This window comes from Epinephelus fuscoguttatus, linkage group LG22, assembly GCF_011397635.1.
Source record: "Epinephelus fuscoguttatus linkage group LG22, E.fuscoguttatus.final_Chr_v1".
NCBI lineage: Eukaryota > Metazoa > Chordata > Actinopteri > Perciformes > Serranidae > Epinephelus > Epinephelus fuscoguttatus.
The window spans coordinates 13,128,529-13,156,022 of NC_064773.1; the positions used below are offsets into that span (position 1 = coordinate 13,128,529).

The 27,494-nt window shown below is 42.1% G+C and overlaps 1 long non-coding RNA gene across 1 annotated transcript in view; it reads left to right on the top strand.

Annotated features, from left to right (window-relative positions):
* The window catches only part of LOC125883064 (uncharacterized), a 341,181-nt gene that overhangs the window by 88,325 nt on the left and 225,362 nt on the right, over positions 1–27,494 (top strand). The window contains exon 3 of the long non-coding RNA XR_007448449.1: positions 3,382–3,438. This is a non-coding gene — a long non-coding RNA (uncharacterized LOC125883064). The remainder of the gene's footprint in view (positions 1–3,381; positions 3,439–27,494) is intronic.

Below are 27,494 nucleotides of genomic sequence, written 5' to 3' on the forward strand. Positions count from 1 at the left end.
CAAACTTATTCCCCTGCATGCCTCTCCCTGGATCAAGTTTTTGATGAGTTGGCCCTGGTGAGGCACTGTGCAATCAAATGCATCACTGCGTAAGCCCGCATAGAATGTCCTAGGAGAGAGGGAGGGAAGCAGGGAGAAGCGGGGAGACAGAAAGGGTGTGTGTGTGTGTGTGTGTGTGTGTGTGTGTGGATCGATCACACCACAGTGCTTGGAGAGGCCAGAGTGACCAGCCATGAAATGGCTGCTGTCCCCGGAGCTGGTGCCACCATTACCCAGGGTTCCTTTGTCTTGGTGGGATTACCTCAGATATGGACATGCATACAAAACAAAATGACAAGCAATGTGTCATGATGATGAGGGATGTGCATGAGTGTCTGTGCGTTGTGTGGGGCTTATTTTGTTATCCACGTTATCCCCTAACTTGAGTGTCCGTGTGATACTTGTGCTGCCTCAGGACGCAGAGCCCCGCTGGTTTTAATTCCAGCAGGATGAAATGTAATCTACTCAGGATTTGTTTTACACCTGGGGTTCCAGGTGAATGCAATTAAGTGCGATTAACTGTGTCACTTCACAGTTGTCACACGGGTGATGCTGCAGAGTTGTCTTCTCAATCGTGGCTGCAAATATTACCACCTTAAAAGGGGGAAAATAACAACCTGCACGTTGAAGTGGTGAGTGCCGTTGTGACATGTACTTCTGAGCTAAGCCTACACTAAGTCTGTTTCAAGTCTTGGTGTATTCTCAGAAGTTTTCTGTCGAGTTCTTACGTGTCCTGATCTGACATTAAGTAGGCATTGTGGAGCAGCTTTGTGTCTGTACTGTGGAGCTGGACTCTGGTCTGAATCCCATGTCCTCCACTTTGATTAGTCTCACTCTGTAGTGGTTCTTATGTGTGTATGTTAAGATCGGATGGTTATCACACTTATGGATTTCTTAAAGAAATATTTGCATAAGCTGTAGAATCATCATGTCTTTACACTTACTGACATTGGATTGGATGTAAAATGTGATACTGTGACTTAGAAATGTTTAACCTGAAAGCCTGGAAAATATAAGATGAAATTTATTTCAGTTAGGAACACTTTATAGCCATTCACAGTATTATATTTGGCAGTATGGCTCTGTTCTGGGGCCTCTGACTTTCATCGGGCCTACGCAGAAAACCTCAGGGGCAGAGAGCACACCTCTCTGCCCTTCTGTGTGCAAAGGAGGAAAGCCTGAGGCAGAGAGAGCAAACCTCCCTGCCCTTCCATGCACCTACGCGGAAAGTTTGACCTTGACATCGTGTTCTGTCTGAACTAATGCTATGCTTAATTTATTTTGCATTTCATTTCCATTCAGGGTTTCCATTAGAAATACAGCAGATGGTCTTGGAAGATTCCAGTGTCCAGCTCTAATGGGAGAAATTCCAGTTAAATATGATCTGTTTATTGAGCTTAAAACAATTGATAGGCAGGCTGTATAACGAATTACATTGTCAAGGCACATAGATTTATAAATACACTCCTAGTCATGTGCATTTGCTGCTGCTGGTCTACAGCATCCTAGTAGGTCACCAGGGTCATGCGTGTTGCATTAGAAATCACCCAATCATGTTTCAAAAACAAATGTACCTTGTCAGTGTTGAGAAAAATGCAAATATTTAATTAAACAAAAGTCCTGTTGTTTCAAGCCATGTCAAGTCGAGTCTTTTATCAGTGTTAGTCAACCAAGTCCTCAAATTTATGACTCGAGTCAGACTTGAGGGAGGGTTTGCCTTCTTGAGGGCACACATAGCAGATAACAGTGGTTGTGTTTTAAGGGCCTGCTCTCTACATTAGAGAGAGTGGGTCCTCAAACAGCTCTCTTTAGGGTCCCCCCATACTGTAACGTCTACGTAATCCCATACTGTAACCTGAATATAAAACGTTTATGCCGCCAGCTTTTAACAAATGTTGATGCTTTTTGAAAACCTTTTCCTGTAATATACTCCACATTGTTCGAGGGAACATCAGCTCCAGGCGCCACACAAAGTGCTATACCACAGGTTAACATTTCTTTAGAATGCCCTTGGTAGGAGGGTGGACCCCATGGGTAGATAATCTTCCCCTGGTACGTACACTATGCTATGAATAAGTCATTTCTCACCAGGACACAACCCTCAAGTGCAAATGATTGAGATTTCTCTTGCCTGCCGTAGCACACGAACGACTACCTAGCAGCAATTCTGATGCATATTATAGCAGCGAGCTTTAATGGAATGACGGAGAGGCGGTGCAGCAGAAGCAGTGGTGGTAGGAGTAGTTTTAATGCCGCCCCCCCACCCTCCCCACCCACAATCATACACTCGCTATCAATAATCTTCCCCCCGGCGGAGGTGTATTAGAAGATATTCACCCTGATGGGAACATTTGCGTTCCCTTCTGCTCGCTCCTCTTTTAAATGCAGTCATTTTGCCTCGCTCTTTCATGCTTTCTCTCACTGTCTAAGGTCACTGTAATGAACATTTCATTTTTCAGTGCTTTTATATGATTTATTGTGAGAGGCTCTCAGGGGCAAAGTGGGGCCACATAAAGAGGGATTCTGCCCTTTATTCCCCTGTGTTTTGTTAATGTATTTACTCTGGGCGCTGTCAGTGTCTTTGGGACCATCAGCTTATAGTTATTCACGTCACCGTGTTGTGGAAATTACAAGCCTGCCGAATGCCCGAGCGATTCACCGCCACACTTTTCATTAGAATAAGCCCACAGAAAAGAATGAGGACCACAAAAGAAACGGGGAGATAGGGAGAGGTGGGGAGGGAAAGGGAGGGAAGTGAAATACTCTTTCCATCAGCAGGAGTTCTCATAAATATTGTAATTGTGTGGTTATAGAAAAGGAGCGGTTGTGAGCCACTGTGCTGTGATTGACTTTGAGTGAATGCTGTCTCACCTTTTGAATGAATTGAACATGAACACTGGTGACAGAAAGGGGAAAAAAATAATGGCCTTTGTGAATACGACAAGGAAGTCATCTGATTCCCGCAGGCTGCACGGGAAACAAAAAAAAAAAATCACATCTTCTTTTTCTTTCTTTTCTACCCCCAGCACCATTACTCGCTGATCTCTGCTGAGTCGTTACATTTTTTCCTCAGACTTCGCAACATGAACTGTGTGAACCCCGTGAGATAGCTGCTCATGTAATGGGATGTAGTAATGCTGCATACCAAAGGCAAATTAATCAGACCAAGCCAGCTGGGGTTGCCAGGGAAAAGCCACAGAGTCCGGTTGCACTTCCCCGGCCATCTCCACTCCTAATGTGTCTTAAATTTGTACGGAGAGCCCCTCCAGTGTCAGAGAGCCTCGGGCCTGAGCATTTGCCTGAATGAAGCACCAATCACTCTGTTTCTCTTCTCTCCTGCAGGGCGCTGATTTCACACCACTCTGGCATGTTATTGGCTCATTCAAGACCCCAGCCCTGGTGAGTTATAGACACAGAACAAGAGACGGAGAAAATGCTTGACTTTTTTTTTTCAAAACAGACTTTGCTCTTTTATGTCACACTGTCAAGCAGTTGTTTTGTACATTTCTTCGCCAGTGCCCTGAGACTTAAAGAGGTTAATGGTTGTCTGGAGGGCAGGAAAAAACACATAAAAAATTTAAACAGTACAGCTTGCTGTGGAAGATGTTCAGCAGCAATGTGACATCCTGCTGTAGTATATGATTCATAATAAAAACAATATGTTTTTGCATGTTTTACTCAGACTGTCCTAATGTCTCTACTGTGGTTTCAATTTTGCTGGACAGGGTTTTAAAATTAGCTGCTACGAGCCGTCAAATGCAGGTAAAATGTTGGCAGTGGTATGTAATATCGTCAGGGCATCCACCATTTTGGTGGGCAGTATAAAGGCACAACAGAAAGACATGTTGTAACTGCTATATAAAAGCAGCGCTGTTGGCGGTACAACCTTATATGTTTCGATTTTCTAACCAATAACCATCAATTAAAAGATGTGCAAACACATATTGTATTAACTTCACTACCTCATGTGTCAGTTTTGTCTGAAGGAATAGCTCAGGGCATAGCAAGTTTGTGCCGGTTGACTGAGTAAGCGAGCAAGAAAGAAAGTGACGGTGGATGCACTCAGAGCAGAGAGGTGTTGGCGATCCGAGCAGAAGAGATATTAGCAGTAAAGTTGTCAAGTGTTAGCAAATGTAGTGTAAGGCTGCTTCCAGACCTAGCATTGTCTTACGTTGGTCCGAATCAGGTACTCCTTTTGTTACAAAGGAACACGTTCTCACGTTCTCACCACAAATGAACAGCAACAGAGTTTGTTTGTAACCGGGTAGAGACCACCTCTTTAAGAAGGTCTTGGTCCTGTTGTTTTGGTGCGCACGCGAGTGCGATTGCTGTGTTCACACCTGCCAAAACAAACTCAGGGGCCAAATTAACTTAAGTTCAAATGAACGGAACCAAACTTTTTCCATGAATAAACGCTGCAGGATATAAAGTCTGCTGGGTATCCTTGGCTTCTCAGTCAGATCCACCTTTTATTCCTCCTAGATCCACCCTCTCCCCTAGGACTGGGCAATTAATCGAATTTTAATTTCAATTACGATTTTGGATTCTAACGACAATGAAAGATAGTTAGATAATTGAGATAACAGAATGATTGCACCGCATGCTGTTTGACTATGATGATCTTGTTTTATCTTGTATCATAAACCAGGGCACCTCTTTTGTGTGCTCAGTGTTGCCAACTTGCCGACTTTCTCACTAGATTTAGCAACTTCTCAGACCCTCTAGTGACTTAAATAAGCCCCTACCACTGTGACCTCTGCAGATGCATCTTGTTGAGCTCTCATTACATTGCAAATCGACATACTCGACAATTTTTTGTCTGTTCTGACGGTCACAATGTCAGATTAGGGGATTAGGCAACTTTTATATCCCTCTCCATCATGAAGAAATAACATTGTTTCCTAGCTCGATGCTAATGGCAGTACTCACCAGGTTGTTAGAGTGCCTCTGCTGTTTTACGCCATCATTTTTCTTTTTTACTCCTTTGGTCCTGGTAACATCCCAAGAGAAAATATCAAAGAGTCTGGGGTGTTGTTGCCATACAGTTGTCCACAGCAGCAGATCGCTCTGTTTCCATTGGTAAAAGTGACAGCTGTGACGGGAGAAGTCGCGAAAGACAAAAAGAAAAGAAAACTTGCTAGACTTTCTCTTGTGATGTCGTGAGGCATCCCAGACGCAGCAATGGTTGTTGTCTACTGTGACACACTACACAAGATGAAATGATGGATTATCACGTATGACACTCGTTGTTGTTCACAATCTCAGCTGACATTGTATGACGCTGCGCCAGGCTTCAATTGGGCTGATATCATGTAGTCTGAACCCGGCAGTAGAGGTTACGGGAAACAAACATCTCAAAACAAAAGTATGACAAAGGGCTAGCAGTGTAGCCTACAAGGACCACCATGGATGAAATGAAGAAAAGAAACATTTTGGACTCTGTTGCCACTGAAATCCTGCATTTAAAACCTCTTTCCAGTAGAAAAACATGGACATTATTACATCAGATGATGTTTTGGTGATCTAAATTTTAATACCTTTATTTAGTGCAGAGATTTTAAAAGTGGCAGATAAAATTTCTGAGTGCCAGATAAAAAATAATGACTTGCCTGCCACAGTGGCACGCAATGAAAAAGTCCATTTCAGAGTGTGTTCCTGGAACACTGTCAGGAGCAGTGTGTCTCAAAGCAGCACTGATTAATGAAATCTATTAATAAACCAATTAAGAACAAGATGATTATATAGCCTAAGCTATTTCTGACAAACATGTAAACCACCTACACCCCTGGGTGAAGCACCTATATATTCATAAATAACAACTGAGATCAAGTTCACAGAGAACAAAAGAAAGCAGTTCTCCTTTTCCTCTAAATACTTGACTCTGAAGACAATGATGTCATTGCGTGTTGGATGGGTGCCTGGCAGCCCTCCTTATAATTATGGTTATAAGAATAGAAGCAGCAGCGGCAACAACAACAACAACGACGATAAAACAAGTGGTAATAATAGAGATGATAACAGTAACTATCGATCGATCCAGAAGGACACTTCAGCCAAAGAGGGCAAAAAGACAGAGGCTGGATTCAACATAACCACAGTACTCACACATCACTGGAGTGCAGAGTTTCTTTAAATACATCAGCCTGTGTTACTGTTGCAAGACAGTAATTTAACATCCCATAAATATACTAAATATTTCATTGTTATCTGTTTATATTTTAAGTATATCAGACGTGTAAAAGCTTGGCCAGCCAAAAAGGTTTATGTTTTTGCATGAGGCTAAAGACAAGCAGCAGCCGGTGTAAAACAAAGGATTACTCCAGAGCACGACAAGACAACCTTATTTCTCTAAATAATTGGATTGTGGGTTCAAGAAAGGGCAGACAAAATAAAAGCGAGGCACTCAAATGCTTATCATTGCGGTGGGTCTTCGAAGTCAGCGCTAACACAGGCTGCAAATTGCTTAAGAAACGTCCTCATACAAAATTGATTACATTTCTTTCAGACTAATGCTGCATCTGATTCCCCATGCTCTTTGATATATTTTCATCCATATTTAAATCCCCTCCATTCTTAAATTATTCTCTGATATCATGACAGGAACCGATTAGGAACTGGAATTCCAAAAAGCTTCAAAATCTTGAGATTTCAGTCGAGTTACTTCATCTGCAGAAATAAATCTTGGGACAACCTACACACATTTAAATCTTTAAGCCATCAATTTGTAGGATTTCAGTCAATTTAGCATCAAACTAATTTGATCCGGAGCCCACAAATATTACATGCAGAAGTTGGGACCATCCGCACTTCTTTGGAACCACATGAAATCATGTTTAGTTGCAGTGTACGCTTATTAATTTAAACACTCGTGCCAATGCCGCAGAGGTTTTGAGGCAATGTGATGTACAGCCTGACATTCTTACTCCTCTGATGTACAACTTTGGACTCACAAACATGCAGCCAGAGACACATGGATGTATACTAACACAGTATCACTTAAAAGTTAATAGGTGTATATGTAAGATAAAATAAATACACATTCATATATATAAATTAGCACATCTGTGTGAGCACAAAGTGTTTTGATGTTTACATGCTCTCCCTCGGATCTGTGGGCGCATTATTCTTAATTATTTTAATATTCATCGCTGTGGGCTTGGAAAAAGCTTCATGTCTGTGCTCAGTGTCTGCACCCGGCGCACTGCATGACAATTAGTGCCTTACATAACCGCTAGCCAGCCACACACCCACATATGTGCACCACACACAGGCACACATTCACATGCAGAAATGCAAATGCGCTATCACAAATGGGCACACACAGGCAGAGATAAAAACATAAACATACAAACTATAAACCCACTTTACGCCTTCTTCTATCCTGTGGGGACATTTCAGTTAAATTACCTCATACCGTTGCTTCTTTAAGCTCTGTATTCCATTCCTTTAATCGCTTTTTGTGTGAATGTGCATGCCCTATCTTGGTAAATGACCGCCAGTGACACAGCATTGCTATATATATGTATACATTTATTATATCCGTCTTTTAAACACCTTCACTGAGCTCGCCCCGAGTCTTCCTCTATGTCCTTGGCAGTTGCTGCTGTAATGGCCGAGGTGATGAGATGTTCGACTTTCCAAACACAAACGGTGCAGGCCATCACAAACACCAATAAAAACTGAGAGCTGTAAACGCAGCAGCCGGGCTCACCCTTGCCCCGGGCCAGCCATCAGCATATTAGCACAAGTGCCTCTGCGTATATATTTGTGTGTGTATCTGTATGTATGGGTGCATGTAGGCATGTGTGTGTTTTCCTCGCCCTTCAGCGCATCTGTGTGTGATTGCTGTAAAGCCACAGTAACCTCGTCTGAGAGAATCCCAATCAGTTTACATAGATGAGGAGAAAGAATCTGAGCTTGATAGCGTGAGATGGAGGGAAAGGGGGGATGAGGACAAGAGGAATTGGTAAGACAGACCTGCGGAGAGAGAGCGGATTTGAGTGGGAAAAAAAAAGAAATGGCATGAAGGAGATCAGCTCTGTTCCCTTGGTGATCTGACTCATCTTTATTGGCTGGATACGCAGCTATGTTAGTAATGATTAGTCTCGCTTTGAGACTACGAGGTGTATGTTTTTGATAAAGCAGAAAACCAATATTAGATATGTAAAAACCTCCAAAACTCATAAAAAACACTTTCAAACCCCACACATAACAGCAAAGTGGACTCTGACCGGTTCAGACAAGTATTGGAGAAATTGTGGTCCACAAAATGAGAACCTCACACACATTTTTGGTCTTCCCCAAGGTTAAGTCATTTCTGCAAGGACATGTGTACCACCAAGACATTCCCAAAGATCCAAAGGTGTTTCTCCTGGGTGCAATTCCTGAAGGCTTCAAAAGAAGGGCCAGAATCTATCAGTTAGAAAAACCCCTAGGGGCTGCACTTAAATCAGTGTTCGACATAAGCAATGGCCCAATGGCTCAGGGCCAATCAAAAAGTATGTCGGGTAAGTTGACTGACTGGTCACAGGTCCGCTCGATCCAGTGTGAGGTTTTTTTTTGTCAGGGGAACAACTCCAGCTGATTTTTATCCCATTTTTCTCGAGCCTTCAGTAGATTTATTGGGCTTCTTGGCCAAAGGTGCCCTCAGCTTTGCCCGTGCAGTGAAACGCTGGAGGAGGGGGGAACGTGCCGGTGCGCTTGTGCGTCTCCGCCAACGCAGTCCCCGCACACCGCTGCCAGGTATATTTCTCTCCAACATGCGTTCGCTGACCAACAAACTGGATGAACTTCAGCTACTGATGGTGAAAAACGGAGACTTTTCTACACCTGCAGTTTTGTGCTTCACGGAGACGTGGCTGTGTGGGTCGATACCGGACTCTGTGCTACAGCTGGCAGGCTTCCAACTCTTCAGAGCGGATTGTAACACAGAACTCTCCGGCAAAAGTAAAGGTGGAGGTATCTGTTTTTATACTAACAGTGGCTGATGTAATGACGTGACAGTGATCCAGAAACACTCCTCTCCTGATCTGGAATCTTTTTTTCATCAACTGCAAACCTTTTTCCTCCCCCCGTGAGTTTGCTTCATTCATTCTGGTCGGTGTTTAGCCTACATCCACCGCAGGCCAACGTGCTGGAGGCACAGCGCACGCTCACCGACTTACCCTGACCTAACTAATACCTTAGTTACTGTCCTTGGCGACTTTAACAAAGGTAACCTCACCCATGACCTCCCAAATACAAACAGTTTATAAAATGTCCGACCAGAGAGAAGAATATCCTGGATCACTGTTACACAACTGTTAACAACGCCTATCACGCCGTCCCCTGCGCTGTGACCACACTCTGACCACACCACCATCCGGCTCAGGATGGAAGACAAAGCCGTAGAATCAGACTGCAGATTCAAAAACACAAAATCCATAGGAAAACTTGCCAACAAATGCCAAGTATTCCACAATACAATACAGGAAACGTTGAGGCAAAATTTTCCCTAACCCTATGCAGTTGATGTCGGTTCATGATTTTTTTTTTTTAATTTTTAAATTTTTTTTTTGATTATTGTAAAATTGTTCACGGTGGCACGGGGGTTCAGTGGTATGCATGGTTGCCTCACAGCAAGAGGGTTCCTAGTTTGAACCTGGAGTTTGCATGTTCTTGCCATTTCAGCATGGGTTTTCTCCGGGACTTCCTCCCACAGTCCAAAGACATGCAGGTTAACTGGTGACTCTAAATTGTCCGTAGGTGTGAATGTGAGTGTGAATGGTTGTCTGTCTCTATGCGTCAGCCCTGTGACAGTCTGGTGACATGTCCAGGGTGTACCCCACCTCTCACCCAATGTTAGCTGGGATAGGCTCCAGCCCCCCCGTGACCCCTAACAGGATAAGTGGTTTTGGAAAATGTTCGTAAATGTCATTCCAAGTGTCATTTAAAAGTCTTAAGTCTTAAATCTAACTTGCCTTAAGCTGTAGGAAACCTGTGCATGAATGAAATGCCGAAATGAAATTAGACATAGGTTCAAAAACACAAAAAATATTACTAAAAACCCTCCTATACTTCTTCAGGAGCTGTTGCAGACGTCTTTGCTTTTCACCCTGTCTGAAAGCTTTTGTGTGTGCATCCATGTTCATGGCGTGCATCAGTGGTTATAATACCCTATCAAGCGACTGCCTTACCTTTAACCAGGAGATCTGGCAGTCAAAAGCTCCATTTGCTATTTTGGTTCCCCAATAAGTTCCCTGAAAATTGGATCCAGGGCTAAAGAATTGAATGTGATGAGCGCCACAGCTGAAGCAATCCACAGGGCCTTTGAATGAACGTATTTATGGGAAAGCGACAGATCAAATCCAATTGCCTCTTCACTGACTTTAGACAGTCCCTTAGTCACGTCAAAGAGGTAGGACTTTAATGAGGTTTTGACTGCCGGATGATTTTTTCGCGGATGAACGAGTTACAGAATGTAGAGGCACTGCGGCGTGTGACTCAAGAGTGTGGAGACGATGATTCTGTGTATACAGCATCAGCACGCTCGCACAGAAATAAAAAGAAGTTTGGCTGTGATTTTGTTTTTTTTTAAGGTGTACAGACTCTCTTTGAAACGGAGATGCATTTTATAAGGTCTATTTACATTTTTAGCTTTGATTTGCAACACCAGCTGTCTTGGTAAACAATGCGGTGGTCTTTTCCTCCACATCTTTGTCCCACTCAAAGCTTACTGTCAACCAGCTCTCCGAAATAGGATTGTCTTAGTCTGAAAAACGCCACTGAAAAGTTGCATGATGAAGCCAGACACACAGAACAACAAAGGATAAAAGAAACAAAGTGAAAATAACTTGCCTTTTGACGCCCACCCTCTTCTCTCTTCTCTCTTCCTCTCTTCTCCTTTCATCTCTTCTCTTCTCTGCTTTGCTTTCAAGCTGAACATAAAGTAGGTCTAATAGGAAATCTGCTCAGCCCCTTCATCCTTTCTGAATTATTATTTTTTTTTGCACACTGAATTATTATTACTTTTTGCCTACTGCTGCACTCTTTGACCAAGAGCAGAGGGAAATAGGAAAACTTTATCTCGTATATCTACATCCGAGCTTGTCTTTTTAAAATGTTTTTTTAAGGGCTCTTAAAAGTTTAATCTACATGAGTGGCAAAGCAGAAATATTGTAATCTTTGTCATCTAATAGGTCTTGCCATTTGGATGTTTTTACATATTTCGTAGAGCTGACTTGTGTGTTTCTGGCTCAGCGAAAAAACATTTGAAATGCAAATCAATGTTTCAAATGAAGCAGGGCCCCTTTCATATTTAGCTCACACATTATCTAATCGCTATTTGATTTCACATGCAGAGGCATATCTAAGTGAAATCAAATAATCTTTTTAAACTCCCCCACTACCCCAAACATTAGCCATTGGATTCTACGGCAGGGGGCTGAGTAGACTACTAATGTGCTGGCAATTGAGATCTTAAGTGTCCTTTCACACCCTAATCAAATTGATAAGGTGGTCCGACTGCAAGGGCAATCTGGCCGTCCTCTGCTTTGAAAAATCTTTAGCCTTTAGTTTCTCTATCTATCTCTGTCTTGGTAAGTCTTTGTTCAATTCAATTTCAGTCACATTCAATTCAATTATGGTTTGATTACCTTAATAGCCTGTATAGCCCTTTGAGACTAAAGCAACTGGATGACAAATGCTAATAATAACATAGTATTTGGATATTGCAACATACACAAACAAAGTTTTGACAGCAAATGGTGAAATAAATAAGATATAGCAATAGATCAAATGATAAAAAGTAAATATGCACGTGTATACAGTAGGAAGTGACAGTGGTGTCACGAAACAGGCAGCCAGTTTCTTGGATAAAGGCCTCTATGTAAATTAGTTGTAATCAGCATTTAAGAATTAACAATCTGCTCGTATTTATGAACACACAGAAAATGACACAGTTACATCCCATTTCCACCGAGCAGTACGGTCTGGTTCAGTTCAGTTCTGTACTTTTTTTTTTTTTTTTTAACTGTTTCCACTGTGAAAAGTTGTGGATGGTACCAATGGAAGCATTCTGTACCGTCCCCATTTTTGGTCCCCCCTCTGTTGGGGTACCTAGCACACAGATCTGGTACTAAAAGGTGGAGCTGTGAACACTGCAGTCTGTTGATTGGTCAATAGAGGATGGTCACTCTGCTCAGGGCTGAGTTGTGGCTGGTTTTGAGGCTCATGTAACCACTGTTCATACTGTGGAGAGTTTTACTGTAACTATAAAATTAAAGGATGTTTTGCTGCCTCTTGCAGCAGCTGTAGTCGGAGAAGAAATAACTTAATTCACTGGGTCAACTGCTGGCAACTTTTAAGGTGGAACGTTAACTTGTAACTCAATGCATGAGTGATGTTTCAGTGTCACGCAGTGCAGTACTAGATTTTAAGTTAGTAATTCAAGAAACACATTTCGCATAACGTCAGACATGTATTCAAAAATATATTCAAAAATTTTCCAAAACATCCTGTCAATTCCAAACTTTATTTCGGCCCTTGAAATCAATTTTTCTAATTTCATAACTTTCTCAGGAATTATATGACTGGGGGAACCCTGGAAGATGGACATATCAAAAAGCAATTCTAGAAGAGTCTGGCAATAAACAAAATAAAACCAATATTAGTTGCCAATATTAGTGAAGTGTTTCAGAGGTGGAGAGAAAACCTTGCTAATAGTTTAGCCCTCTGCTTACCAGAGCCAAGGCTTATGGCTACAGCTTCAGGTTAGCGTTTATGTAGCTAGAACCTTAAATCCCAGTGTGTCCACATCACTCCCCACCGCTACAGACCACCTTGCCAGAGGTGGCGGGCAGCAGCAACCCAAATCCAGCTAGCACAAATCTCAGCTCCAGGGGGCTGGACATCCCTGACTCCCCAGCAGATCAGCAAACTTTCTGTTGCTGCTGTTACACAGGTAACACCTTGTACTGCCACTGGCCACCGGCCCACCATGACACCCTTTGCTGGTGGTTTGTGCTAGCTGAATCTGAGCTGCTACAGCCACCGACCAGAGGTCCAGCTCCAGAACTGCTGCTGGCTCTCCTCCGGGGGAAGCAGACCACAGTGTTGGGAAGTGAGGTGGAGGGATGGTGGCTTGCTAGATAATTCTTGTCTCATTTGTAGTCTGAGAGAAAGTGGGGTGAGGAGGGGCTGAGTGAATGTGCTGAAAGCACCTCCACAATGAATTAAGATGAAATAAATCAATGTATGGGGAACACTGGGTTACTGTGTAAGGCGTGCGCACGTGCCCGCAGTTGCCTGGTGGGAGGGGCTTGGGACAGAGCGGGGAGAGCTGCAGGAGGAGGGTGTTTTTTCAAATTCTGTCTTGCCTTTTCCTTTTTTCTTAATACCAATGCTGCTCTGTATCTGCTTGATGTGTAAATAAGCAACTGTTTGCCAACATGTTAATCACATCAACTCAAAATGCAATGTAATGTCAGTGTGGTGTTTGCAGCTTGTTTCAGCAGCCTAAAAATCAGTTACTGCAGGTTTAGAGCAAAGAGCTTGATGGATCATCAGAAAGCGCCTGAAGGCTTGTTCCCAACTTGATTGCTGTTTTTAGATGTAGTTGGATGACATATTGTACAACTGACTTTGTTTCAAGCATACTAAACCCTTAGGATTGTGACAGCTGATGATTAAGATTTTCGAAGTCTACACTTACAAGGTTCTTTGCTCAACTCAACATTAATATGTTGCAATGCTGTTTGCTATGAATTTGTTTTTGTAGTCGTCATTAGATACATGTACAGTATACTGGAGATGGGATATTCATCTAATGCTGCAGCCCTTGGTGAGAAGGCTCAGTGGGTATGGTGTTAGAAATCAGGTGTATATCATACTCTGTTACTTACCTCCTTCAAGAGGCCTAATTTTTTTGGTTACTGTATCCACCCCACCCCTCCCATTCCTCCTCTCTTCCTCTATCTTTCTATTCTCATCCGGATTTCTCTGAGGTCTACTAAAGTCTCTGATCGTCTGTCTCTCTGTTGTTCTAAGATAAAGCCACCTTTCACTGTTTGAGATCAAAGAGTGAGTTTGCATAATGGGAAGAGAGAACGGTGAGAGTGGTGGAATAAAGCAGAGAAGGAGGGGACTGTGGATTCGGTTGAATAATATAAATGGAATGCTGACACTTTCTCTGAACCCTCTCTTTTAAGACTCTTTTTATACGCCATCCCAACCATGACCAAGTAAATCTTACAGGCAGTTAGGGTTTTATACTCATTCATCGCTTCCAGTATATACCATTTGAGAGAAGTACTATTGCATATGATTCTGTACCTTAGTGATTCTAGCGTTGCTTCATGGCTGGTTGTTGTCTATGCAGAGCATCAGTTTGCTTTGTCAACAAGCAGAACACGCAAGTATGAGTTTACAACATGGTAACAGCAAAGGAAACATTTAGATAAGTTTGGCTTGAGAACTTTAAACTCCAGCTGACATGCTTTTATCAGCTAATGATTGTGATTTGTTTTTGTGCTTCCTTTAAGTTCTCAAATTCCAGCATGATTTGGATCAATGGCCACTGCAGCTTCGGATATTGTTTTCCATAACTGATCTCTCTGGGAGCTCGAGAATGCCTCTCACGGCGATATCTTAATAGCGCTCATTGCTTTGGAGAGAAATTGTTGTTCTACAGGAAATGCAAATTAGAGTTGAGTCATGTAGTGAATCAAAGAATGAATTAGTAAATAAACATGGGTTAACAGGTTTTATCCTGCCTCAGTGCTGTCTATCTTTGGGCCTTGGCAGGCATTCACAGCACACTGATGATATTAGAATTTGTGTGGTTGCACGAGTGCTGGGTACTTTGAGGACTCACAGGCAGTATAGCCTCAGTGCATAATAAGTAGAGCTTCAAAAACTATAAACAACAAAAAAAAAGCTTTAGGGTAATGTTCCTTCAAACATAAATAAGAAAATGTCAATTCAACACTGCAGTTCTTAAATTACACTTGATAATTGCATATGTTGTTTATTTATTGCTTGTTTATTGCATCCTTAAGGGAATATGGCCATATGTATATTAGTTACTCACTCTGTGTTTTCTTGAATTTCAGAAGGGGAAAAAAACGATGGTTACCAACATTAAAGAACAGCGATGATTGTTGATTGTAATGCCAAATTTGAACATGAAAATGAACATTATATTAACTCTAACAGTTTAAAGTTCACTTAAATATCTAAATATGAATAAATACAAAACACTATTAACAAATTCACATGATAAATAAAACCTAACCCAACTACAATAGTTTAACAACAAAATTACAGTTACAGTATTAAAGTAAAATAAATTTTGCGATTGGTTCAGCAATTGTCTCTCTAATCAGGAGAGACTCAGCAACCAGACATATCTACATTTTCTGCGAAGGAGCAGCTGAAATTGTCAACACAATTAGAATAGCTGGTCCAACAGTCCTCCTTAAGTACACTTGTGCCCTGTCCAAATACCCGCACTCGCGCCCTTGTGCCCCTTAATTGCGCGCTCCCACTAAGGGGTGCAAGTGCGTATGGTGTCCCAATTGTCTTGTGTTGTTATCAAGGGGTGCAAATCTGCGCCCTTAATGCACCCCTTCCGAAAGTGTGCATCAGACCTCACTTCGCTGAAGGATTTTACCCAGAATCCTCCATAGCGTCGTGACGCCCTAACACTGCACAACTGGCCGGTACAAGTCACCATCTTCAAACGGTAACTGACGTGTCCGCGAGCTGTTAACTCCGACTGACAACAGCCATTAGAGGAACATAACGTCAAACAACATGCTGTGTGAACTTAATAGTACATGACAGGACGTTAATAATGAAATAATATACAGTTTACAGTTGACTGGAGGTTTGTATGACAGTCCACATCACTTTACAGTTTTGATTGTGTCTTTAATTATTATTATTTTATTACCGTATGTCTTTATAGTTTATTTCAATTTACCACAATTTATCCAAGCAAAAAACGCTTTAATAGGAATAACGGTAATCTAGGCTACGTTAACGGTAGAGTAAAAAAAAGACGTTACAGCTAATATACACATTATTAACAGGTAAATTCAAGAGTAAAATTTAATTTAATTTACCTGTTGGTTGGGCATCAGCACCAATATTTGGATCTGATGTAGATGCCACCTTCTCCTGCGGCTCCTAATCCTCATCATTCGCTGATTCTATCATTTGCAGCAGCAGTTCTGCGAACAACGTTATTTCCTCTAACGCCATGTTTCGTCTCCTAGGAGACGGACCAGCTGGACCCAAACGGAAGTTACGTGTACACAACTGTCCCAATTCTCCTTTTTAAACAGCATCGGTCCCTTGCGCACTTACGCCCCTAACTGCACTTTCGGCAAGTGCACTTCAGGGAAGACCTCAGGGAGCAAGTGCGGGTATTTGGACAGGGCCTTGGTCAGGTTCCAGAAGGAGGCTAACTTTGCTCACTAACTTCGGGGCTGACCCCTTAAGTTTAATCAGCAGGTGACAAGCAAGACAATGGGACTTGTGTTGGGTCCTGAGGAGCTGTGGCATTTATTCACTGACAAGTAGCCTAAATTGTGCACACACTGCACTGCTACATTTAACGCCTTGTTTCCACTTACGAATGTGTACAGAGACGAGGCAACCATTCATTCCTATGGGAATCTCCGTGATATCCAGTGTGCCTGCGAAGCTCCTCCCCTCCATAATATTTCTGTCTGGAACTTGCTGCGACTACATTAAAAAATTGAACTTTTGCGGTGGATTTTGGAGAGACCGTGTGATGGTGTGCTAGTTTAGCTAACAGTCTGCTAACTGGCTAACAGGCTATTTCCTTAATTTCAGTTGCCTGTGTTGATTGTCAAGTGAGTTTGCCTGATTAAAACAACCTTGTTTATCTAGTTTGAACACACTGTGAATCTGAGTAATGTTATTCTGTTAGAATATGGTACACATTATATATAGTCAGATCGTCGTTATGACTCGTTCAGCCTTTTATATGTCTTTTTAATTGAGTATTTCACAGAACATTCCACGTACCTGGCAGGTCCTGTTTTTGTCCCCGTAGAGTTCCAAGCGCATCTTCCAAACAACTGGATGGCAAAAAAAAATGACGAAATTAGCCTTTTCCCCATGGCTACATGTAATTTCTATCAGGTTTCTATCCATCCGTAAAGAAATGTACTTCCTTGCGTTGGACACTAGAGGCATCTTCCGTATATTTACGGTTCTACAAACACCAGTCACATGCGTAAGTGGAAGCGAGGCGTAACTTCCCACTCTCCGGTCTCTCTCTGTCTTTCAACTGCACACTTGCTGCACACACAATCTGGCACTGACAAGAGGCACAGAACTCTGTAGTGTTTCAGTCCAATAGGTACTGGTTGTACAGGATCCAGTGCCATATTGGCACTAGGTTTTGGTACCCATCTCCAGTGAACACATTGGTTACTTGAACACAGCCTTCTCAAGTATGTGACATATACACTAGTTTCTGGCTCTAAATTACATGGGTTATATAGGATTTGTGGTGCATTACTTTTCGTAGTTATACAAACAAACAGTGTGTTAGAGCAGCCTGTTTGATTGAGTTTTGCTGTTGTTAAACACAATTCAGAATGTTCAGCGTTTTAAGTTTTTTCATTACTGTTAAGGGATGTGGTAAAACATTTTCTTTAGAAATTCATGGTAACATTGGATAAGTAATTGATATACAAATGGTCATTGTGTGGGTGAAGTATTTTCATTCAAGACTTTAATGAGTTGACACACTTATAACGGAAAGTCCTCCAAAGTAGCTGCTCTTTGTTCTGCCAGCTGAAGTTTGTTGAGAATAGAAGGGGATATTTATTGGATGGATTTTCTTGCAGAAGTCTTTGTTGGTCACTGTACTGTTAATATGAGCCGACCAAGACAAGTGAGGTGAGTGAGTGAAGCTGGCGTCTGTCAGCAAAAGATTGTTGTGTTCAAGGTCACTGCCTTATTATAAGTCTGAAAGTCAGACAGAATCTCTTCAGCCTTCCTGACTTGTTTCTTTATCCTGATAGAAGAAACATTGAGAGCAACTTTATAGTCAGAATTGTGTTCCGTACCTGTGACTTATCAAAGGTGATCAGTACGCTTCAGACAAATTAGTTAATACGACATGTTGCCTGTTTACCTGTTTACATGTTAAACTGTTACCAGTTGCAAATGGCCATACTCCAAGGCTGCATCACATTTAGTTTCTGATCTCTCTCCAGGAACTCTGTGTCCTTATGGTCTTGATTTGATGATTTGAACAAGAGGGGATAAGAGTGCAACTTTCTGTTCCAGTCTCTCCTTGAAGGCATTCAAGGGGATGAATTCAATAATGATTGAATCTAATAATCTGAGACCTATTCAGGAGTAATGTAGGGCTTGATCGAAAAATGATGAAACTGTAAAACTGAATATCTGACCTGATACATCGACCAGGGAGTCTACAGTATGTGCACACCTTAGGGATACTACATTGAAATGATTTTTATTCTGCGGGGAAAGCTATTAAAGTAATTGAGACTTTAATATTTTCTGGCACGCTTAATCATGACATAATGAATTATAAAGGTGCTCAAGGCAGTCAGGTATCGCCAATAAACATATTGGACAGGAAAGGACGCAGCTCTGACTGCTGCAAGCAATATTTCAAGGTAGATTTCAGTCTCAACTGAGCTTTATAAGATTCAGGTTGTTAAAAATGTACTTATTTAATTTAACTTACCTGCACATATATTTTCTGGGTTATTCATCTGGCCAATGAAACCCATAACACATCACATACTTAAATGAACTGAAATGAATATATAAGCCACTGTGGATTTTGAATGTGGAAATATATCATGACTTTGAGCATGATTTTGATTGCAATAATATCGTCAATATGACAATGAAAAATCTTCCTCCACTCAAAAATGTGTTTTTCTTACATTTAGGTCCTCTAAAATGTCTGACCTTGACGGCACTGACTTGTATCTGTGCAAAGTTTGTCACTAGAGAGGTGTCCTCTACCAAAGGGGGCGATGTCTGTGAATTTCCCATAAACCCGACATTCAAACGTAAGCAAGGCAGCTAAATTAGGTACGCCACTTAGAAAAAAGCCAGTTGTCAATGGGGGAACAAACTTCAACACAACAGCAGCAAAGAAACCTGAAACCCCTCGTGCAGAGCAGACTTGTCAGTACAGAGAGCAGAGTTAGCATTAATATAGTGAAAGTTTTGCCAGCAAACATATTAGAGTTGCAGTTTTTGGATATAAACTGGACCCTGGAGCTTCTTCCATTGTGTACCTAAAACCCCATCGTAGAAGATATTCTTGTGTATTTCACAAACACTAACGGTGTGTTAGCCACCGCCAGTTAGCCTACAGGCTAACAAGCTAACAAACAACATAAACAAAGAAAAGATGCTAACTAAACTTAACAATTCTGCTTCTGCTAGTTGCCGATTTTGGTGCATAACAGGCTCCTCATGAAAGTCTGGGTCTGACTGAGATTCAAACATGTATGGCTGAATCTTTCCGTGTTTCCTCTGACGCTAGCACTGGTCATTTTGATCCTCTTTCATCGGTAAACCTAGTGTGAAAGCAGAAATCCTTTTAGCATTGTTAAATATGTTAGCACCACTAGCTGTTCTGATGGTGCTAACAGAGCTAACAGTGACATTTGCAATGGTAAAGGGGCTTTGCGTCTCAAAATTGAGCTTCTTCCTCACAGGAGCAACCTTGAGGGAGACTGGAGGGAGGGCACAGTGTTTCTACAGCAACATTGTTGGGTCAGGACGGTGTTATTAGCAATAAGTGCTGAATGAGTGGCGCTGCTAACTAGCCCCCATTAGACCCACTTGGTGAGCAATTAACCTGTAGACAGACATGTTTAACTGGTTAGAAATATTCTCAGGGGTTAACTGATCGACTGCCATTAAACATATAAACATGTTTGGAGAGTAGGTTAAATATATTGTTAAATAATAAAACTGCTATGCCTAAATTTAAAATAACAGAAAAATAGGTATAAAATCTAATTCTACTTCCAACTCCTACAGTATCCTGTATGCTGAAGTTTGTCTTTCTCTGCCATTGGAAGTGCAGTGAACCATATTTCTTAATTGTTAATGGGCTACTGTCAGACATTTTGGAAAGAGGAAAGTCACAAAGTCTCTCAGGGCAATGAGCAGTGGGATGATTAAGAACGCGATGTGCCGAGAAACATTTCTGTCCTTGGTGACGGCCTGTAGCTTCCATTATGGGGTCAAAAAGCAAAACATTTAAATTCACAGTTTATAGTCATATGCAAAAAAGACAAGTCATCCATTTAAAAATAAAGACCACCCTTGGCTCTATCTGTACTCCCTCTTCTTTAACCTCTGTTTAAAGACTGTCCCAGTTTGTAACCCACTATCACTTCTGACACCTGGCCAGCACTCTTACCTTTACCAAATCTCAATTTGCTTAAATAGAGTTTCACTTTCTTGGTAAAAAGGCACTCTGCCTGTACCTGGCCGCTTGTAGCAAGTCAGTGACGAGCTTAGAGCAACTCAGCTGAGTGGTTTATTTCCTGTTCATTGGCACTGAAGCAAGAGTGATGTGCAAAGTAATACCTGTTATAGGATACGGCTGTTTTCCCCTAGTCCAACACTAAAGTGACTCCACAGCTGAATGTCACCACCCTGTGAGACTCGTAGTGGCACAGACAGGAGCGGTGAAAAAAGAGAGAGCAAAGACTACTGCTGCTGTGAATGGATCCTGACAGAATAAAAACAACCAACATGCCTCATCCAAATGAGCATGAACGGGTAAAATTTCATATTTTGCACTCTGTGGTATCCTGACATCAAGACAGGTTTATGTGAAAGGAAAGGATTGCACTAACAGTACTGTAACTCTCTTTCCACATTTCAAAACATCCCCCAATTCCCTTCCTCCCCTATTCTCACCCTCCCTGACTCCTCTCCTTTTCTTCCTCAGTCTCGGCTCTCATCTATTTTTCCCTTTCTTTCCCCGCGCTCTCTCGTGATCGCCCTTTTGCTTTTTTATTGACTATTCCCTCACCCGCAGTAGCTTAATGAGCTTCTCCCTCACTTTCTTCATTTGTCAGTGTGTCCGTCGTAGCCCCCACCTTCCATTCCCATCTCACCACCCCATCTCTACAGGCGTTTCTTTTAAAGCACCAATAACTAGGTCTGCCAGTAAATTAGCAACCCACCCAATAACATTAGCCCCAACAAATTTCTTCTCTCGCTTTACTAGAGGGGGTTTTGTACTAATCATCAGGCGCTTGGGGTTGTTCTTGTACTCCAGTTTGTGGTGCTGCATGTATGATATGTGTTAGCATGTTTGACTGTGCGAACAAGTGTATTGGCACGCTTGTGTATGTAAGTGCTCACGTGTCAGCTTCATTGCTCTTGGCGGATGCCACTGGGGCAATTTACGACTCTGGTGGGACAAGGTATTGGAGGGGGACGAGGCGTATAGGGAAAAAGGCAAAGAGAGGAGGGGTCTACTCTGGTAGTGGAGACAATCCCCAGGCCTGCTATCAGCGAGGCAGAGTTATAGGCTGTGTGTGTGTAGCTGCCTGACACTTGCAGCTGGAGCCCTAGGGAGCTGCACATCACTGCAGCGGGTGTCTCTGAATGTCGTCATTCTCTGCAGTGGTGCAAAAGTGCCATTGCTCTGTGTATCTTCACCTTTATTATTATTTTTTCTACAAAGGTGAAGATGGCTCTAACACAGAACTATGGTCAGGATTAATCACTACTGAAACATCTCTTCCATCTTGATTGAAAAAAAAACCAACATGGCCAAAATAAACAACCCAACAGGAAGATGCTTCTGTTACAAGCAGTCAACCTGTGCAAGTGGCAATACCCATTTCAAGTGAACGCATCAGTATCAATGTGTGCCCTTGCGTACTTCACATAGCAGTTGCTGCCTCAGACAGTTTTTCACTTTTAACATTGAGTTTTGTTTGACTTATTTAAAAAAAAATCAACAATTTTGCCAATGACCTGCTGCTTAACAAAAAATATAAAAGTCAAAAATGCATTATGGGTATGGGGGAGTAGGCCATTTTAGTCTGCACAATGGAGCAAGGTCAACTTTGCCATTAATGCCATCAGTCTGCCCCATCCCAACAGTTTTTCCATGGTTACAGTTCATAAGAAATGACTCATACCTGCACTTTGAAAGTGTGAATGGTTCAACTTGTTTTGACTAACTCCCACATTACCTTCAAACTTAGCTGCATTTTAACTTACACATTGCTTTTGCAACCAGCTACGGGGCTCCATGTAGTTTTTTATACTTCACTTTTTTCCACTGATTAAATAAGAAACATTAACATTGACTAGGTCACAGTAGGGATGTCATGGAAAGAATAATTTTCACCGGTGAATAAACTTGTGGCAACACCAGTGTTACAGATTATTTGGACAGTTTAAAAGAAAAGATATGTGTCAATGACACTTGATATCTGTAGAGAACTGAAAGAATAGACCAGGGATGATGTTTTTCTGTAGCCCGATGCAAAGTTAGAATTGCACTGGTTCCCTGGTCAAAAAGCCTAAAGGGATTTTCCATTGAACTCTGTAGCTAACAAACATTTATGGTTCTTCCACATTTTGTTCAGCAAGGTAATCTTCATAAATAAACACCTCTGTCATGATTATTGAAACCTAGAAGTAATCGCCAGAAGTGAAAAGCAAACATTAGGCTATAAACAAAGTACACTACGGTTGCATGATCTAACATCACCACCACAACGAGGCTGTAAAGCCGTGCTCAGCGCAGCTTGGAGTGATATCGTTCTGTAGTCTTGCTTAGCCACTTGTTAGCAACCACCTTTTTTATGACACATCGAAGCTTCAAACTTTACAAGTGGGGTATTAACTGATGTACTTTATGTCAAAGAACAAAACATGAAAGTCTCTTAAGCTTATGTTAACTACCAACCTTATTTCAGGCATCTAACCAAAAATCCATTGACTTGGAGACAAGGAAACTGAGAGTAGTAAAATGCTAACTCAATTCTAGGTTTTAGGACCATTCTTGGCGCACTCTATTAGATAAGGGTTCCGCACCAGACACGCTGTACCTCATTGCCCTCCCACTCGTCACGATCTTCCCCCAGTGACGCTGTATCACTTGTCGTGTCTCACCACGTCTTCTCTGCCCCCTTTTCTCTCTCTTTAGTGTTAACGAAATGCTCTGTGGCTATTCAGTGCAGTTGTGGCTACCTAACGTAAGCTGAGATGCTAGCAGAGGTGATTCCATAGGGGCTAACGTTGGCTGAGTGAGTTAAACGGAAGTCCACAGTAGCTAATGTTAGCTGAGAGTGTGTTAAACTGAAGTCTACAGTACTAACATTAGCTGAGATGCTAATGGAGAAGTTTGGGAGGGCAATGTGGTTGGTCCACAGCCAGAATACATGCTTGTTTAAGTTACTGCTAATGCAAACCGAACATTTCCTACTACTGCTGCAGCTTAACAGCAAAAGCATGTAACTGGCAAAACACCACTCGAATTATGAAGTAGTCACACAAAATGTGTTTGTCAGTGAGAGTGCAACTACTGCTATCGTTCATCAAAAATGCGTGTACAAAGCAAAACAAAGTTCAGCAGATCAGTTTGAAATATTGCAAGAAGCAATGGAGCAAGGAGCATTCACGAAATATTGCCAAATAGATGCTTTTGCTTTTTGCTTTGACACCAAACCCTCCGCGATTGTCTCGATGGTCAACCTTACTTTTGTCATGTGTTCTGCAACTCTGCTGCTGCTGCCATGCAGACATTTTCAGTTTGTCATTGTAGCATTCGTCTGACTAACTATTGATAAGATAAGCTAAACGACGATGGGGGCAGTGGGCAAGTTGTGTAATCGGCTTATGCCTGAGCACTGTGTAACACCTGTAACACAGACTACCGTGGCAAACCTAGGTCACAGTGTAATCTCTTGGAGCAAGGAGCTTATCTAAATGGCTAAAATGTAAAATACCAGTGTTCTCCAGTTACTCAGACCTATTGCTTTGATGAGATTGGTGATACTTGTACATAAGTTAGCATTAAGGCAAAACCACCCACCTCCGTCGCACCAGAGTGGCTCCATCAGTTGCCGAGATGTATATGGGAGGAAACGGTGCCAGATCTGATTAGAGCACCTTTTAACTTGTTCACCTTTCGGATTTGATAAGCTCGCTTTCATGTTTATCCAGTCCCCACACCTATAGATAAAAAGATCTATTATTTACTTGACACCAGTTTTAACGAGGGAGCCCATTTGGGTTTAACAGCCTCTTACAGGGGATCAGATGGATGGGGTGGAGTGTCATTGATGGTAATCAGGGCTCTCCAGCCGCTTCCTGTGGCTTGAAAAGGAGGTGTGAGATTTGATGACAGGGTTTAATCACCTGCCTCTCTGACTCTGAGAGGCTTCGAGTTTTAGCTTCTCATCGAACACTGCAGTTAAACGATCTTGAATGTTCTTGTTCTCTCTTGTCCCTCCTTCACAATAATTTTCCCTCAGTAGAAATTTGAGTTTGATTGCGTCACGGTCTTGTAGACAAATGTCTACGTGATGAAGCGAGCCAAAGGTTACCAACATCACGCTGCGATCCGAGATGCTAATGTCTCCAGATGCACAGATTGGGACCGTGATTGTATCTGCGGAAGACGATGACACAATCAGATGAAGATCGAGATAAACTGTGTTTTTCAGTGGGCCAGGGGGCTAAAAGTGCCTGACAGGAAAATCAAAGACTCCAGTTCTTCTGAGTTCACACTGCTTGTCTGTCTCATTCAGGACTCCTGTGGGACAAGCTTTGCCGCTGAGTGTCAGAACCCAGTCGGAGAAAAAAAAAAAAAGTCATTCTCTTTCAACGCATGAGTGGGCGGCAAGTGTGTGTGCCTGTATATGTGATATTGTGCGTGTGGCTTTTGTATTGGCACTGCAGTGTGATTTTTGACAGTAATGATGTGGAGCCCTCACAAATTGACAGACAGGGAAGGAGAGAATGAGAACAAGAATAGGAGACGAGGAGCGATGGAGCCTGAGGAAAAAAATGTCGCCGCACAGTGAAGCAACAGTGGACAAAAGCAGACTGTCAATCTGTAGACTACCTGTCTTTTCTTTTTGCCTTTTCTCTCTTGAGCCAGTCCATCTTCCTCTCTATCTCCATCCATCCCCATCTTTCAATTGAGGGTCACCGGCTGATGTCGTTTAACACAGCAGGTTAGCCAGGTTCACTTTCACAGAGGAAATAGGATTAGTTACCTTTAACCTGCACCTACAGACAATCCACCATCCAAATAAAAAACATTCATGCCATCACAAATGAGACACAGCGCCATTCTACAGGTTTAGAAATACACCCATTAGTCACGTAATCTGTTAGGAAAACCATTTTCTTTCCTTCCTGGGGAGAGTCTGGATGCTGCCGCACTGACACTTCCATTGTTGTCAAGGTGGTACAGTTTAATGGGGAATTTTGCACAATGGCGCCATTGACTTGACTGAGATTAATAAGGGAGCCAGGGAAAGGCGATGGAGTGACTTTACCATAACAATGGCTGCTATCCATCAGTAACGCAGCCCAATTGCATGTTTGTATGAAATAATCCATTACAGGCAACAAAAGGAGAAAGCCACGGGGCCGCTCTCATCCCCGAGTGTATCCCTGGGGATCTAAATACTCCCCTCCTGCGCACAGAAAGAAACATGTCGCGGACAAGGACGATTGTGTACCCCCGACGTGCTCCGTTGCCTCCTCTCGCGCAGCAGATTACAGCACTGCATCTGATGTAACGTCCGTAGGTGTAATGGATTAGCTTGTCATGACGCATTATCAGGCTTGTCTATGCACATGAGATGTGCACATGTGACCTCCTATGATCATACTTTAGCATTAGGATGAGGAATAGCAGCCGTCCTCCAGTGAGCTGAATTGCTCCTTTCCTGACTTTTTTTTCTTTTTTTCCCCCACCCTCAGCCTGATGCAGCAGCCAGGCTGAAGTGCGGTCTGTGACAACATGAACTGGGGCTTTTAAGGTACACCAATATTCCCTGGGGGATTATGATGTAGGATTATCCAGCCGTGGACCGGTTTGGGCAGTAATGGTTTATGAATGTAACAGGATTAGAGGAATCTGATTAACAAAATAGTGACAGTATAATCCGAAACACTTTCTACAAAAATAAAAGATAAAGATGATCAACGATAGATTTCCTCTTAAAGGCAGAGATTAGACTGTATTCTGAAAGGAATACTTGATACCGGAATACTAATAATATTCAAATTACATACTTTACATTTTCAGCAATAATCTGATATGATGAGAAGAAAACTTCAATAAATTATGTTTTTACTACTGCAGTGCTCTGTAAAAACATGCCTATTTGGAAAGAACTGATTGCTTGACCTGTGGCACTGCTGCTTGCACCTTTCTCAACAACTTCACTCTTGACACTGTGCTTCCTCAGGTCCTGAGCAATACACCTGTGCCTCAGACAGATATAGATTTATTTTGGTGTTAAGATATGAAAAATATTAAATTATGTTGCTATTCTAACTCACTGTGCCTGGAAATAAGGTACAAAAGGCCCCCGAGGCATTTAAAAATATATGCAACTCAACTGCTATTGTCAACTACTTCTACTTTGGAGGAACAGTGTACTGCTATCATCAACTCACAGAGACATATCACCGCTTATGTTGCAGATTGTAAGGCTGCCCCCGACTAAGACTTTTCTTAGTCGACCAACAGTCATCATTTAGGGCCATTAGTCGACTAGTCGCTGCATGTTTACGATATCATTGTAATTATTAATGATATATTTTGGGTGGGGCAACACAATGGTTTGAGTTGAAGGTGTGAGAAAGAATAGCATCAGTAACATTGTTAACACTGTGCTACATTACAGAGAAATACAAAACCGTACTAATGAACCTTCATTAATATAGGCCTATATTTTATCTACAAGTGCACGTCACACACTGAGCGAGCCGCCTGTTAATGACGCTGTTGGCAAATGGGCATGTAGCTACTTCCATGTTTCAGATGATACGTCATGTTTGTAGTCGACCAATGAAGATGAGTTTACATATCACCTTGGGTTCGTCCGTCACCTTCTCAAAATGATCCCACACTTTGGATTTCCTGCCCAACATGTTATTAACTAGCCTGTGTAATAAGGGTAACAGCCCTGTAAATTAACGTGACTGCTGTCTGACTGCTTCCCGTGTCTGTCCTCTCAAATTAAATTCCCACATGGTCCAGTCATATAGGTTTTGATTTATTTTAACAAGGCGCAGCTCTTAACATTTTCCAAGCGACCAATGAAATCTTGCCAACCAATGACCTTTCTGGTCGACTAACGTTAGGTCAACTATTAGGGGGCAGCCCTAGCAGATTCAGATTTTACTCATGAATTTTAACAATTACATAATATTCA